The following is a 17,993-nucleotide window of genomic DNA, read 5'->3' as shown; positions in this document are numbered from 1 at the left end:
ATAAAGTTTTTTTTTTCCCCTTGGCCATTATATACCCCTTGGTGTCGCTGTGTCCTCATTGTGCTGTTGGACTTGTTGGTGGGCTAGGAAGATATTTGTACAAGCCATTTTTTATCCCGTTTTTATTCATCACGTAAACGCATACAGATAAAGCCAGTAAAACACAGAGTTATTTTTAGATATAAATGTTATCGTTTTTCTATCCTTAACGGCTACCTTTATCTCTCGCGCATAACAGACGGTGACGTACGTGTAAAGCTCCGCCTTTTTCACAATTGGCGCTGAAAGACAGTTAATTAGCAAAACATCACTCACAAGAGTGATTTAGCGACGACCCTTTAAGTTAAACTGTCCGCCATTACTGTGAACTGTGAAGAAAACATGAAGGACCATCTCACTAAGAGAAGGTAGGAGCAATAATAGTTCATATTTCCACCCTAGTCCTGGTGTAACGTAGTAAGTTTAACCGTGGGCGTAATTACCACAGGAAACTACTGCACCTCATAAAACAATGGTTAGATCATTGCAAAACGTTATTTATATAAAAATAAAACAAAACCATGGTTTATTTTCGTAAGGGCAGTAATGTGAACATTATCCTGCCACACTTCTTGCATTTAGTTGTTAGATAGATTCAAAAAAGTGATTACGTCTATGAAAATCTGAGACTTACGAAAGATCCCGGCTTTCACTAGAAGTCTCAACTCTTCATCTCCTGAAGTAACGTTACAGAAGGATCACTGTTGAAACAGAAGAGGTCTACAGAAGTTATTACTGACTGTGACCCACTAGATGTCACTCTTACCGCACTGGATTTTCACATCTGAAAAGCGGTCGCGGTTCTAAGAGCACACCGAATTCAAAATCCACCACTTCATCAAAAACATAAAGTAGGTTCATTACGAAAATAAAGCCAAAAAAAGTAAAACAAGAACAAAACATGGTTATTATAGTTAAACCATGGTAACCACAAATTAACCATGGTTTTGTTACATTACCCATAGTTTAACCATGGTATAAAACTGTGGTTATACAAATGGTAATCAAAAGGGAAAAAAACAAAAAAAAAAACAACAACAACAAAAAAAAACCTTGGTTACTACACTTTTTTTACTATAATAACACCATGGCTAATGTTTCGTAAGGGCATACCTAATATCTATTATGTATATAATATCTAAAGTATCTATCTATCTATCTATCTATCTATCTATCTATCTATCTATCTATCTATCTATCTATCTATCTATCTATCTATCTATCATCTATCATCTATCATCCATCCATCTTTCAATCATTCATCCATCCTTCTATCTATCTATCTATCTATCTATCACATTCGTCAGAACACCGGCCCGTTTTTTTATTCACACACAGTACAGTATATAAAACATTCCTGCGTCTGATCAAACGCAGGTGTTAAACTGCTTTGAACAGTGTGAATAGCCCTGAGTAGATGTGAAACAGTTCATCTCTCATATAAGCTCCTATGTACCTGTAGCTACACTATCGAGAGGCTCTTTTGCTATGTAAACACACTCTGATTTCCACTAAGGACTGTATAGGGGGAGATGGAACAGCTCCTAATCATTAGGGAGGATTCAGGTTTGGGCTTTTTCACCTTCTCTTTCTCCTCTCTCTTTCTTTCTCTATCTCTCTCCTGTGATCTATCATTCATGGGCTTCATTTAAAATTGCGTAAAATATTTAAAATTGGTTGGATTTTCTTCAGTGGGCTTCAGCAGTGACCTCCCCCTTCAGTTTCAGTGGCCTGAAGTCAGTGGAGAAAAGATATGCAGCAGGGGAGAAGGGGGAGAGCACAAGACAGAAAAACAGGGCAAAGAGGAAAGGTGTGAGGGAGACAGTGAAGGAAAAAATGAAGAACAAGTTACAGTGTTACTTAGAATTGAACAAAAGCTATGATACTGAACACTGTGTGCTATGGGTCATTCTTCATTTGTGGTGGCAAGTGGTGTCCCTCTACTTTACAACAGTTGAAATAAACTTTAAATACCAATAAACCATAAAATGTTTGTATTCTGTAGGGTAAACACAATTTTGTGCACTGTTAATAGTTACATTTTTGTTTTAAAATACATATTTAATTGAGTCTGAGAGACAAAATATGCATGTTCCCGCCATACCTTGGAGAGGTATCATGGAATGTTTTAACACAGATAAAGTGGTTATGTTGTGGTTATATTGGATTTTAATTAACATGTACAATTTTATTAAATTGTTTTAAAAAATACATATTGTTATATTTAAGAAGTTGAAAAGTTGTGTCCCCCCACATTCATGTCTGTGGTGTTACAACAATGGATGTCGTGCTCGGTTAAGAAAAGGGGGAATCTATTGGACGTACTTCTTGTGTGTAAAAGTCCATTGCAGGTGCTGATCTGAAGGGGTGCATGAGGAGTACATTCTTCTTATTTTATTTTCTTAAAGTTAGCTAAATTTCTGACAATTTCATGTGTCGCACTTTATTAGTTGTCTGTGGTGTTATGTTGATAAACTTGCAGATCTGACATATTTCAATAAAAATTGAAATGTTGAAAAGTCTGGATTTAGGCTGATTTGTCCGTGGTGTTACCGTCTGTGGTGTTACTGTCTTCCTGGTAACACCACTAACTCTATGAAGTCGCTGTGGTGTTTACAATACTTCAAAATGTATCTGAAATTTCTTTCCTTCAGAGCCATTTTAATCTTATAATTTAATGTTTTTAGACTATAAAGTGCTTAATCTTTTAGAATAAAGACTATAAAGGTACACCACAGACCATTTTTTGCTCTCTTTTTATTTTTTTTATTATTTTTATGTATAATCCATTTCAAACTATTCTCCTTTGGTAGAAATAGGGGCCAAGATAAACAATTAAACATTTATTTTAAAAACTGAAAATTAAATGATCAATGAAACCAAATCCTTAAAGTAATTTATTTATTTATTAATTATTACCTAAAGTTGCATATCACTGCTCATTTTAGAACAAACCAAAATTTTACATCAAATATTGGTAACACCACAAACATAAGTGGCTGTGTCACCATTGTTTGAATTTTTTTAAAAATCTAAATATTCTTAAGATTGTATTTTAATGGATATAGCATATTAAACTGATTTTAAATGCACAACAGTGTATTTTATTAGAAAAAAAACAAACAAGCATTTTTACAAATTTTGCCTCTCATTTGCCACCCCAATTGAAGAATGACCCATATACACTATATACTGTCTACACTTCTCTGTATTAAACGGTGTTATTCCACTGTAAATGTTTCAAACATTAGTGTTGTGCTGTCACATGACCTCGTTAAGTTGCATGTGATGGCATCCAGTAGGGGTGGGCGCTATACCAGTACGAGCGTGACTACCGGTATTATGTTGTTAAATGATATGGATTTTGCTATACCATAGATACCGTTATATGATCATGGAATTCTAAATTTTCATTTATATTGTTTTGTTTAATTTGGTACGCTTTGCAAATTTTAACACTAATGACGATAAAGAGTCGAGGTTGAAATTTTTGTCCTCTGTATGCAACGCCATACTACACAGGCATTAGTAATCAAACTCATAGAGCATCGTAATAGACCAAATTAATAGAGCGCAAATCACCTACTCCAGTGGTTCTTAGGCCTGTCACGAGAACCACTTCTTGTTGTGCGATATATTGCCCCAGAAATAAATGCCGATAAAATGGTATTATTGTCCATTTTCAGACCATTTTTATGCCACTGAATATATAATCATAATATAACCGCGTAAGTAATGCAAGAAGGCCCTTGAAACTTTCAAATGACAACAAACTTTTAATTCTTTAGAATATTTAGATCATGGAAATTAAGTATCAATATATTAGATACCTTAAAAACTTGAAAATTAATAGTATATAGCCTAAAAATTTTCAAGTAGTAGAAAAAAAAATATTGCAGAAATACACTTGTATGGAGATTTTGTCCCTTCTACAGATGTTTTTTCCCGGGACGGACCTTTTTTCTCTGTAAAATAAGGGTGCACTGTACTGCTGAAAAAACACACTACCTACTTATCAGGTCGGAGGTCCGTATGCACAAAGGCACAGAGCCCTAAACAAGGCCCCTATCTGCAGATGTCCGTCATCAAAAATTATTAAGGTCACATTTTTTTTTAATGTTTTTTATAGTCATTTTTTATTAAAATACAATATACTATATATTCATTCAAAAAAAATTATCAATATAATACCATGGCGACTTTAATTTTTATGTAAATATAATGGGAGGTATATTGCATCACCGCAAAAAGTATTTAGGTCATGTACACATAGGGCCAAAACAATTAGTCGAACATTATTGACAAAATAAGCACAATAAAAAAAAATTGTAGACAAAATATTTTTGTGTTGAGTAGTGTCTTTGATCTCATATATGACCTAATGTAAGAGCAGGCAATAATGCGGTTTGACCAGTGTGGCGCTGTAGCGCAAGACTAATTCAGCTCTCCTGATGCAATTCAAGAGAAGACAGCGCTTCAGAGCAAACGCAGCAGAACTGAGCAGAGGGCTAATGAGCGGCGTTTGGAAGATTATGTAAACATATGTAACGTGCTTTCCTCTCAATAACGAAATAAACACAACAAAAACTGACCGCGGGTGTGAAACAGCAGTTAAAAACACATTTGATTATAGCGATGTGGATGTTTGCACCAGCTCTGCAGTTCTGTACTCCAGTAAGTCCACGTCCCAAAAAACATTTATTATATAATAGTACTTTATGAAATGGATAGCCTTAAATCAAGCCGCTTTTACAGTATTAAACATGAAAAACCATCCAGAGTCAGTGTCACTTTCACAAACCTGATTTTCGGTTATAAAAGCAGCTCTCCTGGGTGGACCTAGCTACATGATAAAAAATCGTTTTTATTAGTGGAATTTGCGTCTTTTTAATTAATTAAAGTGATAGTTTGGTTTGCAGAGACATGAAACTTGATGCTAGCGTCAGGACGGTTTTGATTGATCATAACCCTATTAACTTAATGAGGAGAGATGTTGTGAAGGTGTGGTTGAATAACATAGTTTATCCAAAAATAAAGCCTCTCATCACTTACCTTTATTTTGTTTTGTATCCATATGACTTACAAACGGAGTATGTCAGCAGAATTATGTCATTCAGTGAACTTTTTCATATGGCGGGCTAATTGAGTGAATGAGAGTAGTTTCTCTGTCATCTCATTCTGTGCCAAATAGCCGCGTTGTTATTTGTCTAAATTAATTGTATAATTGTAATTACATAATATGATTTTCAAAAGCTGAGAAAGATTACCTTTATTTTTTATTATTATAGGAGATAACTCAATTAGTGCACTACTTGCAAAAAGCTGAATAATCCAAGTCTACTTATTAATCACTGAAATAATCAACGATTAATCGTATATAATGAGTTAGATTAACCCAATTATCACAATAAATCATTTGTTGCAGCCCTAAATGTACATATATTGTGTGATAAGTAGATATATTGGAATATTGCGACATGCCTAGTGGTTCCCAAACTGGGGGGCATGGAACGGCTGATGGGAGTAGTGTACAAGTCAGCAAGATTATTGTTTGTCAACACACCGAACCTTCTGCCGAGGTGAGTACAAGAATACACTGGCGTAATTTTTCCTGACTTATCATGCAGTCAACTTGGCCTGAGAAGTAAATGGGCATGGAACGCGCAAAATAATTAATTTGGAACATTTTAATTACCTCATCCATGCCTAGCAGTATCCGATTGTTGTGATACGTTTTAAAGTGACAAGAATGTGTGATGTGTCTTTGCTAACCGACCACTAGATGGCCACGATTGCATAAACTCAGAGTTGGGATTGAGGGAGCATGGTAGAAAATATAGTGACCAATGGGGGTTCTGCTGTAAGCACTGTTAAGTTACAAGTTTGTGAAAAAAAGTGCCCAGTTGCCAGGTAAAACATAAAGCAGATTATGAATATACATAAGATGCACCTAAACAAAGTGTCTACCACCAGACGTGCAGTTGGCGCGACGTGAAGAAAAAGCACAATAGAACCGCAGTGAAGTTATCCGATGTTGAATGAGTGGAGCACAGGACACAAATCCATGCCAGTCATGAATGATATGCGTTCTATTTCTGATCGAAACATCCAGCAGCTCTGACCGGAATGAGGGACCCAGATTGTAATTGCAGAATATATTCATGTAGAGAGAATACGGTGAACAAACATGCGTTGCACTACAAAAATATCTAAGGCAGAACCAAACACCAACTACTTGAGTAAATATTGAGGAACCCTTTTCCCTTCCCCTGACACCCATTGGGAATGATTGTCACGGTCATCTAAAGCAGTATTTCCTCTACAACACAACACATTACTAGAATGATGGTCACTGTATGGATTTATACTGTGACACTGAAGGTGGCGGTCACCATTGCACTTGCGGCTAAGGAATCTGCTGCATAAATTTCAGACTCATTGACTCACCTAGGGAAATAACAGTGAGCCATTTTTTTTCCTATCAGTTAAAATATTTAACTCTCCTTACCCTTTTTTTTTGCACCTATTTATTTACTTTTTTTGACAATTTTTTTTACATGATTCCAGTTTCCTCCGGTTTCACTGTATTTTGTATAAACTGAAATACTCCCGTAGCGCTTGCCAGTGAGGCCATATCAAACCGCAGACTTCTCCAAAGATCAGCTTTCTCTCTACAAAATTGTGGGTGTCCCCACCCCTCGGCCAAAACAAGACAAATAGCTTTGGTATACCACTGCCCACCTACTCAAAATACCCACAATCCATTTAAATTAGTAAGTTGAATTCATACAGGTCCTACCCCTCAATGTTGTGCACGTTCGAAGCTTTATGAGGGAAACCACACATGGCAACAGCGATAACACAAAAAGGACTTATATAGGGGGTATATGGTACGATCCCGCGCAGGTTCTGCTGGTTACTATAAGTGCTTTATTATATTTTGCCTGTAATTTTGTGATCTTCTTATATATGTGTATCGAAATGGTAACAGTGCCGTAGTGAGAATATCAGATCCTCGCCGCCCTGATCCAGGGGAAAATTCATATAGTGAAGAATTGGCAGCTTAGTTGCCAACCCCATAGCAGCCTAAGAGTAACAACCGTAATTATGATTTGATAATTCACCAGTACCAGATTGTTTTGTAAATCTCTCTAAGGACACCACCAATAGTCAGGCTATCAACGTAATTAACAGATAGCCGAACAGCATTGTAGGTTATGGTAACACACTGTAATAGAGCTTCGAAATGTCTTTTGCTCAGTAACACACTGTAAAGGTTAGTAGACATGTTGTGCGCCGTTATTCTGAGCAGATATGGAAAAAAATTCGTAATTAGGTACTCTTAAGGCATTCTCTTGAGGACGATACCTGTTACATGTGTCGACGGTCCAACCACAGGGAAGCTTAGATGGGCTGTGGGCATTCTCGAAAGTGACGGTCTTGTGGTAGATAGCAGATGTTTAATTGAGATCATGTAGGCTCCCAACATAACAAAGTATTGTTAAAATTTTTTTTTTTTTTAAAATGCAAGAACAAAAGTACATACCGAGAAAAAAAAAATAAAAAGCAAAATATACAGGTATTTATAAACTGTATCTCTGCCACCTGAACACACTCCGTCGCACAGACAAAATACCTTTTACCTTTGTTTTTCTCTTTCTAGGACCCAAAAAAATTTGCCACTTGCCTATAGTGGAAACCTACTCAGTTTACAATGAGATTCAAGACAAATTCCTCGACTAAAACCCTTATCTGATTTGTGATAATCATGATTCAGTCTAGCATGATGTAGTGCGCAAGTATCACGATGGTATCCTGAGCAATAAAATAAGTTTTCTGTTTATCCAACCCCAAGAGTAGCACAATAGACCCGTAACATTAGGTCGAAGCAAGCAGCTGAAAGTTTTCAAGACACTGTTAAAAGGAAGCATTTTTCCCCTCTTGATTTCGCTTTGTGTATAGGGAATCTTTTCCTTATCCCTTCAGTCTGAATATCAGTTATAACGTTAGCAGAACAAGCACACATTGACACATATTTCCTGATAAGCTGTTGAAACCTGCGTGGAGGAAAGATACCGTCTGCATAATCGAGTCAGGTGAAAACCAATTATACGTCAGAAATAACCCAGTAAGAGGATTCTGTCCAACCGCCTCCCCCTTTTAACAAAATTGAGAACGTTCGACATGGACCAAACCACGAAGGGCCCTGATGACAACAGCTAGCACTTGGACTTGCCGCTTGCATTGTATGTTGGAAGCAAAAGAGTCAGCAGGTCGTACGACATGGGCCTATCAAGGGAGAGAGGCCCTGTGGACCAGAGAAACCGGGACGAGGAAACTATAAAAATGGGAGTGCTAATATTAAAACCTCTGACTGATAGAAAAGACCGGTTGGAAAAGGAAGAAAAATATATCAGGAAACAGGGCGTTGGCACGTCACTTGCGATCCAATGCCGTTCCGTGCAGTACTTGCACAGATGTAGAAGAGAGTGGGACAACCTTATTGCCAGATAGTATACGAAGGTACACGAAAGAGTGTACTTCTGTGAACGTAATGGCCACCCGTTACCAGCTGGATTCGAAAACACCCTGTGTAGCACGCGGAGCTGCAGGCAGCCACAGCACCCCTGGATGTGCATGATGTAGCTGAGTAACTGCATGAACAACTCACGAATATAACATAAACGCCCCCACCAAACCGTGTTGGTAAACTGAAGATATGACATTCCTGCATTAGCAGCATTATCAGTTTGGTAAAGAAACAAAAACGATGTGTTTCAAAAATATAAGCCAGACCTTAAGCCGCGACTCAAGTACGCTTCAGTTAGTGTTTTTTTTTGTTGTCTACGTTCTCTGAAAACGCATCTGGAAACTAGAAAAAATAAACCTACGAATACACGAAAAATTGTCAGTGGGGCTGAGTTTGTTTCTGTTAATGTAGTGTATTTAATTTGTTCTGTACCGTTAGACTATTGATAGAACAACTGCTAACACCTGCTAACTAATGATGAGATCCCTTCCCCATAATTCTGTTAATTGGCACCAACGGTTCCTCATAAACGATATCTAGCTAATACTTTGATACAAGAAAATATGTTATTAAAACACAAGGACACCAGTCTGATCAAACAGCGACATTAAGCAGCAAAGCGAGCATGATGATTACTCACTCTTGTAATTTGTTACACATCTATGGTTATCTCGGTGCAGCAGCATAGCTTTGGTCGGGATTAGTCGAGTTTAAGAAATGAGTCAGCAGGCAATCAATTTGAATTACCCAACTACAGATTAACCATTGAGACCAGCACACGACCCGGCTTGTTAGAGTTAAGATAAATATATGGCGTGTATTTACTGAACGTCAAACAAGTGTGCATGTTATAGTGCGGAGCTGACCCGAGACAGGCCGTCCGGACGCGATTTCGGCCTCTAGAAGTCCGCACAAGAGTGCTCAAATTCGTAGGATTCCTGTTAACCGGCAGCCGGGTTGTGACAGACAAAGCTCGCACATGCTACCAGTCTGTTCCACAGACGACGTACCACGTTATTGTCCATTTTTTAACAAACTAGTTAACCAGCATGGAACGGGGGGTGTGCAGTAACAAACACGTACTGACAGAACACCACAGACACAAAGTTTCATTATGATTAGGGGGGAAGCCTGCATATCTAGCAGAGAAAAGGATCGGAACGGCCCCCTAACTTGCCACTTTAATAGCGGACAAGCACGTAAAAACACTAAACATGTGACATAACAAAGAAAGCGCACCGACCGACTTGGAAGCCAACAAATCATAGTACAGCCTATAGGCACTTCAAACCATAGACTAACAGTACGCCTTTCAAAGACGACATCTATAAACAAATAGATTTTATCAAGATGTCGCGAATTTATTTTTCAACATCTCGTATCAGGAACTCGTTTAAAAATGGTTTATTCGTCACGAAGTAACTATACCGTCATATTTTTTGTTACAATATATTCTTTCCGGTGAGTTGCCAGGGGTCTGACAGTATCAACAGGTTGGGTGGGGACAAACCAATGAAATGACAACACCCCACTGCAATAAGAGAAGACACAAGGCGACTCTGCAAGGCAGCCAATGAGTTAAACTAGCGGAGGCCTGTCATGATACCAGGATTCCAGAGTCAATAGCATAATTTACATTCGTAAAGATCATTATGTATCCTTACACCGCCTATCAAGCGCTATTGAGCTATGGCAAACATGCGACCACATAAAGAATCCCGAATTCCTCTAGTGGGCAAAACAAATTGGCTCCTTAAAAACTGTGGAATCTAGTTTAGAGAGTTTTTATCTAATAGAGAACAGCAGAGAGTACTGGTATAGAACGCCTACGCGAGTCACACTTCTGTGCAAAGAGATTGCAGAGCGAAGAACGGTGAAATGCAAAAGTTAATAACATTACACAGAAGGAAGCAGCAAAGCAGAGGGTGACCACTACCTTGGAAAGGCACCAGCACACACATCGCACTAACCTCACACGCGGTTACACTAAGACTGCACGAGGAGTCCGGATCGGAAGAGAACCAAGTGTTTCACCGTGACGAGCCACGGACTCCGCACATGAGAGGACAGAAACGCACCACTAAACCCTAAGCCAAACAGCTACATATTAGATACACAAGGAAAATAAACTACTGCTAGATAGTCAACACACAACTGAAGTTGTATCTATATGGAGAATGACCGCAATAGACGACGTATAAATTAGTATACAAGTTATAATCGGCGATATAGCACGCACACACACTGACGTAATCAGGGATGACTTGATAGGCACGGTCTGGCCAAGAGGGACAGAGGGACTGCAACTCCCAGGCTGAACAGTTATAACTCCGGTTACTTATAGCTTAGTTCTTTTATTGTTCTTTTTTTTTAAATCAAATCACGAGGTGTTTAACACCCTTTACTGTAGATAGGCTCATCAAAGTTATTTTTCAAAGCAACAGTGGATAAAAATCTAGGAATGGATTATTCAAAACTTTTTTTTGCTCGCGTTGAAAATGCATGAGTCCGTACTTCAAATATCCATTGTAATGTATGCGATTTTCAGAGAGAGTAAAGGGGTAAGGGATGAGCGGGGAACTGAATGAATTTCGAACAGGAACCCGACCATATTTAAGCTACATAAGAAGGAAGTGATAAACAATCTTGAAGCAACAAAAGATGATATTATCTAAAGGACATCTGCCAAGAACAATCACGCACAGCGCTGACCCAAAGCGGTTGTGGTAGTTAAAGCATCAATTTCAAAGTTGATGCATAGCAAAGGATTAGTCCTCCAGTAGCCACTGATGACAGATTAAAAACGAATTTATAAAGATAAATAGAAAAACCATAGATAAGAACTTTTCTGTAGCCCTTTCCAACATCAATACTTATTGAGGAGGTGAAAACTAACTCTTCGCCGTGCTCTTATGGGTAGTGATGAAAACATTAAATGGTAAAAAAAAAAAAAATTCTGTTAATTTAAAATAATTACTTTCTGAAGGTTGGACTTTTCCCCTGGGTAAAGCTCGTGAAGCCGCCGTTTGTCTGGAGTTTACGGAACAGTACCTACATCAGCCCAGCTGAGTGAGGGTAAACTCAATGATAGCACCAGGATCTGCACAAACCAGAAGTATGGAAATGGAAAAATCTCATGTCTGACTGTTCCATGTCCTGGGATTTTATTAGTAATTCAATTCTACTCACAGGTCAATACCCGGCAAAAATTGCTTTTTTAAACATAGCGTGAGCTTTTGCAAGTTAAGTTGAGCTATAAAACAAACGAAAGAAAAAGCATTATTTCTATAAAATACTATTCCCCCTTTAGAAAAGAACGCGTTTTTAAAACCCTTGAAAACTACATCAAAACAGGGTCCGGGTAACATCGCTTTTGTCAGCCTCATCTCATTACAGTCAGAGATACCATGTAGAAACATGAACAGTTTCCTTTCTTGTCGCGATTTTCTTTTTCTAATAACTTTATAGACATCCTAATGAGGATGTACATAGTCTAGGGACAAATATTCTCACACACAGAGAATAAAGTACGCTACAGTGCTCTGAATTCCCTGTGGCTCAAGAGGCAACTCTTTACAATAGAGATGAGTCTGTTTTAGAGATGACTGGTCATCAAAGAACTTGTGTAAAAGAGGCGAGAAAGAAGAAAAGTCGAAGAGATAGAAAGACACACAGGAAGAGAAAAAACCATTCATTTCAGTTACACAAGCTGCAAGTTGCTCAAAATTCAAAGTGCTATATAACATCTCACTTTCTCCCAAACTTTGTATACACAGTCTTTTGCCTCAGAAGAGTCTTTTTAACACAGTTGAAAACTGTGCACAGTAATATGGTCTCGATGTTTGTTGCTTTCAACGTCCTCCTCTGCGTCTCCAGAGGTCTGTGTGCTTGTGGATGCCATTGCTGTAGACGGGTGAAACGGAATCAGCGTGGAGAAAAGTCCCCTTCTGCTGTGGTGAAAGACATTAGCAGCTGGTACCCTCGAGTGAAGGCCGGCTCCGCTTGACAGCCTACCGCCCAAGAGGGGGTGGACATGCTAGAGCGTATGCAACGATGAGTGGGTACAACCAGTCATCGCCTCATAACTCGCGGCCGTGGCTGGGCTCCTTATGCCAAAGCCGGGAGTCCAATACAACAAATGTTCACAGCGGTTGTGCTCACGTAGGCCGGAGGTTGCCCCTGCATTTGGCGCAGGCAGGACTGACGTCCCTGCCGTCGGCAGAATCGGGATAGTTCCAGTGGTGTGACTAGCGTGGGAGGGGAAAGCAGTGTTCTCGTTGGCAGCTAAGTTTGCTCTTGTTTGCCTCTGCTTGCTATCCAACTCGGCGAATTACCACGGGTGTTCCCCCGCTGTCAACCGTCTGTGAGGGCGTCATAGACTCAAGATGGTGAGGGACTAGTAATCAAGGAGCGTTTGTGGACGCACGAGTTAGAGGTGGCTGGACCATAGCCTGCATCGCTGTACCCGTCGGCGAGGACTAGCGAGACGGGTGGGGAGTAGCGGGTCAGCCGTACCGGTTAGGGAACTGCGAAAAGGAGGGAACCAAGCATGCCCGTGATGTCGCGCTGCTGACCCCTGCGGTTTCGGCGGCAATTTCTATTGGTGCCTTACGGCTGCACTGTTGCACCCATATTTGAAGTTTGGAGCGTTCTGACTGTGCCTCCTTCCACCCTCCCTCCCCGCTCGGCTGCCACCCTAGGTTGGAAGTGAGGCGACGGACGTCTCGAGTGCACATGGACACCTTCTATGTCCCGTCAGCTGCGGGGGAGGAATGCTGGGAGTTGCCTTTTTTTTTTTTTTTTTTTTTTTTTACAGTCGCTGGGGTTTTGTCAGACATGTAGGGGGACTCGTTTCGGGAGGATCTCTTCGTTGGGTGGGATAGTTCCACAGAGTGCTGCCTGGCATTGTCAAAGTTTATTCTGGTTGCCTGACATCTACAGCCATCTGATCTGTCCAGCACAGAGCGCCTGTGGGGAGTGTGGAACTATGGCAGAGGGGATGCTGTCTTCTCGCAAGGGTGTTGGGGGTTCCCATTCTTGCCACGGCTCGGGGGTCGCGTCCGCCGCAGGAGACCAGACGGAGACACTATGACCGGTGCCTACCACTCCCATTTCTGTCTTGCTTTTTTCCTCCTCTTCTTATCTCGTCTGGTGTTACATCACTTTGCGTCGCCACTTCAGCTCTCCCTCCACTGTGGCATTTTCTTTAAAACCATATCTTCCCACCTCATCTTCTTCTTCTTCCTCGGAGGAGCAGAGGAGGGTGAGTCCCGCGTTCTTGCTCCCTACCATTCAACCATAGGCGGCCTCCACCTGGTATGGTGGAGCGCCACGCGTGGAGGCGGCCCGCCTTGTGGTCAGTTTTCAACAGTCAAAAGGTTTCCAGACTATCATGCACTGTCCTGAACTTTCTGATTTGACTCGAACTTGTCTCCTTCTCCTGTCGTGCTCAATCTCTGGCTCTGGTGGCTGGCGCCGTCTGTTTTCGCGTTACTGTCTGACGCTGGGGATCTTCACTGTCTTATCTCGATAAAGACATGATTGGCCCTTCCCCATCTGACTTGGAGTTTTCGTTGTCTTCTGGGAGAAAGAAAATGTTTTAGAGCTACAGGTTTTTCCGATACACGTCATAGTTTTATTTCAGACAAAGTAAGGTTTTCTTGTGTGCACAAAACATAGTTCAATAAACATTATCAGGGGTTTTATGTGAAGGGTATTCATTTAAAGTTTGGAAAGTGCTCCAGTTGGATATATATTATGCTTCTTAAGTACGGGATACAATTACACTAAGGACATAAATTGCTCTTTGATGTTCTATTTTTGGCAACAGCATTAGCCACTGGTGACTTATGTGACGTTATGTGTCATTAATAATTAGTTTTGTCATGGTCGACTCAAATTCTGTTCAGAACAAGTGACTCTGGTAGCTCAAGGTGAGATCAAACTACATATCAGAAATCATTAATACATTAAAAATTCTTTCTTTTTAAAGTGCATGAATTTAGAAGTGAGGGGGAAAACAGAACTGTGAGGCATACATCTCACAGAGATTTGGAAATTCTGGCCTTAGGAAAAACATGTCTGCATTGGAAGAGAAACACGGAGAGAGAGAGAAAGACATAAAGAGACAGAAAGACAGAAGGAGAAGGCGGGGTGTAGAGATAGGTAGGGAGTGTGAGAGGAGAAGAGGTCATGGTTTGGTCCAGCTGCAGCTGGCACAGTCTGTAACCTTTGTGATGAAGGCTGGCAAAAGGCTCGGCAGGAAGAGATGCCCAGGGGCCAATATGTTGGCACTTTCCCCAGACTGTCAACCGGCCTTGTTCACTCACAGCCTCCACCATCTCTGGAATCTCACTTCATCTTTTGGAATGTATAATTAATATCTCCAACTGGCTGTGGAGTTTTAATTGACTATTTACACCAGTTTTAGGGACATATCGAAAGCACCCACATTTTCTTGTCCTACATAATTTCCAGTAATTATTGAAATTAAGATATTTTACACAGCAAGAGCCCTCAGATGAAGACATTTCGCACAAAGACCGTAGACAAAGAAAACTTTCAGTGTGTTGTTAGCAGCGCTTACTTTTACTATACAACTATTTGTCAACTTGTCTAAAGTTTGTAGAATTTAATGTCAACAGAAAGGTTCCAAAAACAGGGATAACAATCTCAGCGCAAGAAGAACTTTAAGTTGCTGCTCAAGGGAACAGCTTGTGCGTGTCCTTTGTGGGGAAGCAACCAACGCCTTACACTTCTTCTGTAATGTGTGTCTGTCGTCATACTGCCATGCAATGGACAGGAGTGGATACTATACCAGAGTTCATTCCTTGGAGTCCGGATTCAGAATCAGAGGTTTCCGAGGACTTTCTGATGCTTTCTCTGGCAGGTAGGAAGCTGTGCGATATCCCATGGGTGTGTCTTTATGTACATACTGGATTACCTGCCCATTAGAAAAGAACCACAAAAAAATATCACGTTTAGAAGAACAAACAAGCCCCATACACCTTCATCTCACTTTGCCAGCTGGAGAATCTCTCAAAGCGTGTGACATGTGTGAAACAGGTGCAGCACCCGTCACTCTCTCTTCTCTAGAAAGTTCCAGACAATCCTGATCTGATTCACCTGAGGCCGCAAACCATCTCTAATGATCCTCCTACAGGTGCCCGTCGGTACACAGACACCAAAACGCAGTAAGTAAGAAATCACACTGCAACATTTGAGAAGATCATTTTGCGTTCTTGCCTTTCATCTATAAACAGACTGAACAGACCGTATTTGACCTAAGTTTCTCAAGAAAGAAAAGCACTTTACAGTCTGCGTTTACCATACACTAGAAATGATATGGGCATTTTTCATCAATTAGAAGATATACTCGATAATAGCCCTGAGTACATAGTGTGAAGCCCAGATTATGTTTTTTGCTCCCCTCGTTGGCATTTCTTGGCGTTGATTAGCAACTTTGCTGGCCACTGGACGTGGATCCAGATATATCCCTCCATCGATTTTTTCTGACCATCCAGCGGTCATGACTGTAGGTCACACACCACTGACCTTTATCTCGTCACTATGGATACAGGAAAGAGGATAGTATAGCCAGGAAAGAAAGGAGGCGGGAATGAGGAAAAAGGAAGATATAGTGAACAATGTGATATATTAAAATTTTACATACACTCAGGTTCGAAGTTTACAACACACAGCAAAAGTAATATTAAACATAATATCATGTCCTTACCCGTGTAGAGCCAGGTAAACGCACAAACCTAATCCATTGGTTTAATTTGAAAGATACTGAGTATACTATCTTCTTGAACACTATTAATCTTAAGGCCCAGCAGAGGGAGCTGTGACTGTTTGCTAAAGGCTCTGTAATTGTGTCCTTTGTTTCGTAAGACTATTCATTGTGAAGACATGATAATTTGGTGGCTAAATTAATACGCGCTAAAAATGTTGGATCGCTCAAATAAATATGAATTTGCATTAATCATTGTTCTGCAAACACAGAGCAACAGTCTGAAATCTTAGCATGGTATAGTAAATCAGATTTCTGGGTTTTGAATTTACAGCTACAATAGTCCAGTCCATAAAAATGAGTCCATTGAGAAGGATGATTTATAGATAAGAATAATCTAGTTAAATTAGAAAAAAAATTACCATTACAGACTAATAGCGTTGTTTAAGAAGCCGTCCCAAAGGGCCTCCGACTCACATTGACCGTTAAGTTCACCGACTGCTTTTCTGTACCAATAAGCAGTAAACTAAGCTCTAACTTCCAGAAAATTGGAGACAAAAGCCAAGAGTTGTTTATTCCTGACTTTTTCGATGTGGCCATGAGCATCTACCCTTGACTGACCTTCACTCTTCTTCAACAAAGTTTACATGCTACTGAGAGCTATATGGTTCAGTATACATTGAAATGTAGGAAAAGTGCCTAGGACAAAAACATACTAATCACATCCTGTTAAATGACAGAACTGAAACAAAAAAGAAAGACTACTGCTATGGAAAATATTCCATAAAAACAACTTCATTACCTACACAGGAAAGTTAATGACAGACAGATAAATAGATATCCTGCACCATTATTCATTGTACACAGCTTAAGTTGCAAATACCTTGCACCATTCAATGTAGAGCTATTTGTTGTATACCAATAAAGCACATTAAATTGAAACCCGAATCAAAGCATGATACAACTCCAGTATATCAAAATCTTGTCAAAATACAGACAGAAGTGATTCTTCCCCTCCGTCTGTGAACATGCGCGAGTCCGCGCGGATCCTTTAAACCCTCATTAACACGGTTTAACAAGGTTTCTAGGACATTTTTGCCCTCATGCCTTTCAAACCTGAATGAGCTGATCTCATCATGCATTGCATTTTGATGTGCCTGGCCCCCGTGGGCATCCACAGCCTGGCACCACGGTCTGTACAGGTGAGGGCTTAGTTTGTTTGGTCACGCCCCTTTTCAGTATACGCTGTGTGTTCTCTAGGATAATTCAACTCAGGAAGGGCTTATCTTGAGTTTATTGATTTAGTGGTAATGTCAGGTCCCTCTTTCTCGTTCTCCCTTTCTGTAATCCTTCTTTTTTTATTTATCCGTGGTTTCAGTCGTTGGCTGCTTTCGAGGCTTTAAACTCTAAAACGGAATAGCTGCCTCTTTAATCTGCCTGCCTTCTCCTCGGAGAGCTCGGCAAGCCCTGCAGGACGGGCCTCGGCACATCTCTCTACCGCTCTCTTCCTTCCGTGTCGGGTGGGGCAGATCTCTCTCTCTCTTGCGCTCAACTCGTCTCTTCGGGGGCCAGGGGCCTCTGTCCCTTCAGGTGGTCCTTGTTTAAGAGGTTCCCCACGTTGGATGGTTCTCCCGTAATGCCGAGCATTACCTTTCAGATACCCTTTAGGCTAGCGGGCCAATATCCAAGTCT

At 40.3% G+C, this 17,993-nt stretch overlaps 1 protein-coding gene across 3 annotated transcripts in view; it reads right to left on the bottom strand.

Annotated features, from left to right (window-relative positions):
* Nucleotides 1-17,993, bottom strand: part of LOC109048378 (neuronal PAS domain-containing protein 3-like) — a 407,723-nt gene that overhangs the window by 93,797 nt on the left and 295,933 nt on the right. The window lies entirely within an intron of this gene.

The sequence above is a fragment of the Cyprinus carpio genome, chromosome B17 (assembly GCF_018340385.1).
Source record: "Cyprinus carpio isolate SPL01 chromosome B17, ASM1834038v1, whole genome shotgun sequence".
In the NCBI taxonomy this organism is placed as follows: Eukaryota; Metazoa; Chordata; class Actinopteri; order Cypriniformes; family Cyprinidae; genus Cyprinus; species Cyprinus carpio.
The sequence above is the reverse complement of the archived record's forward strand: the minus strand, read 5'-3'. Positions and strand labels throughout refer to the sequence as shown.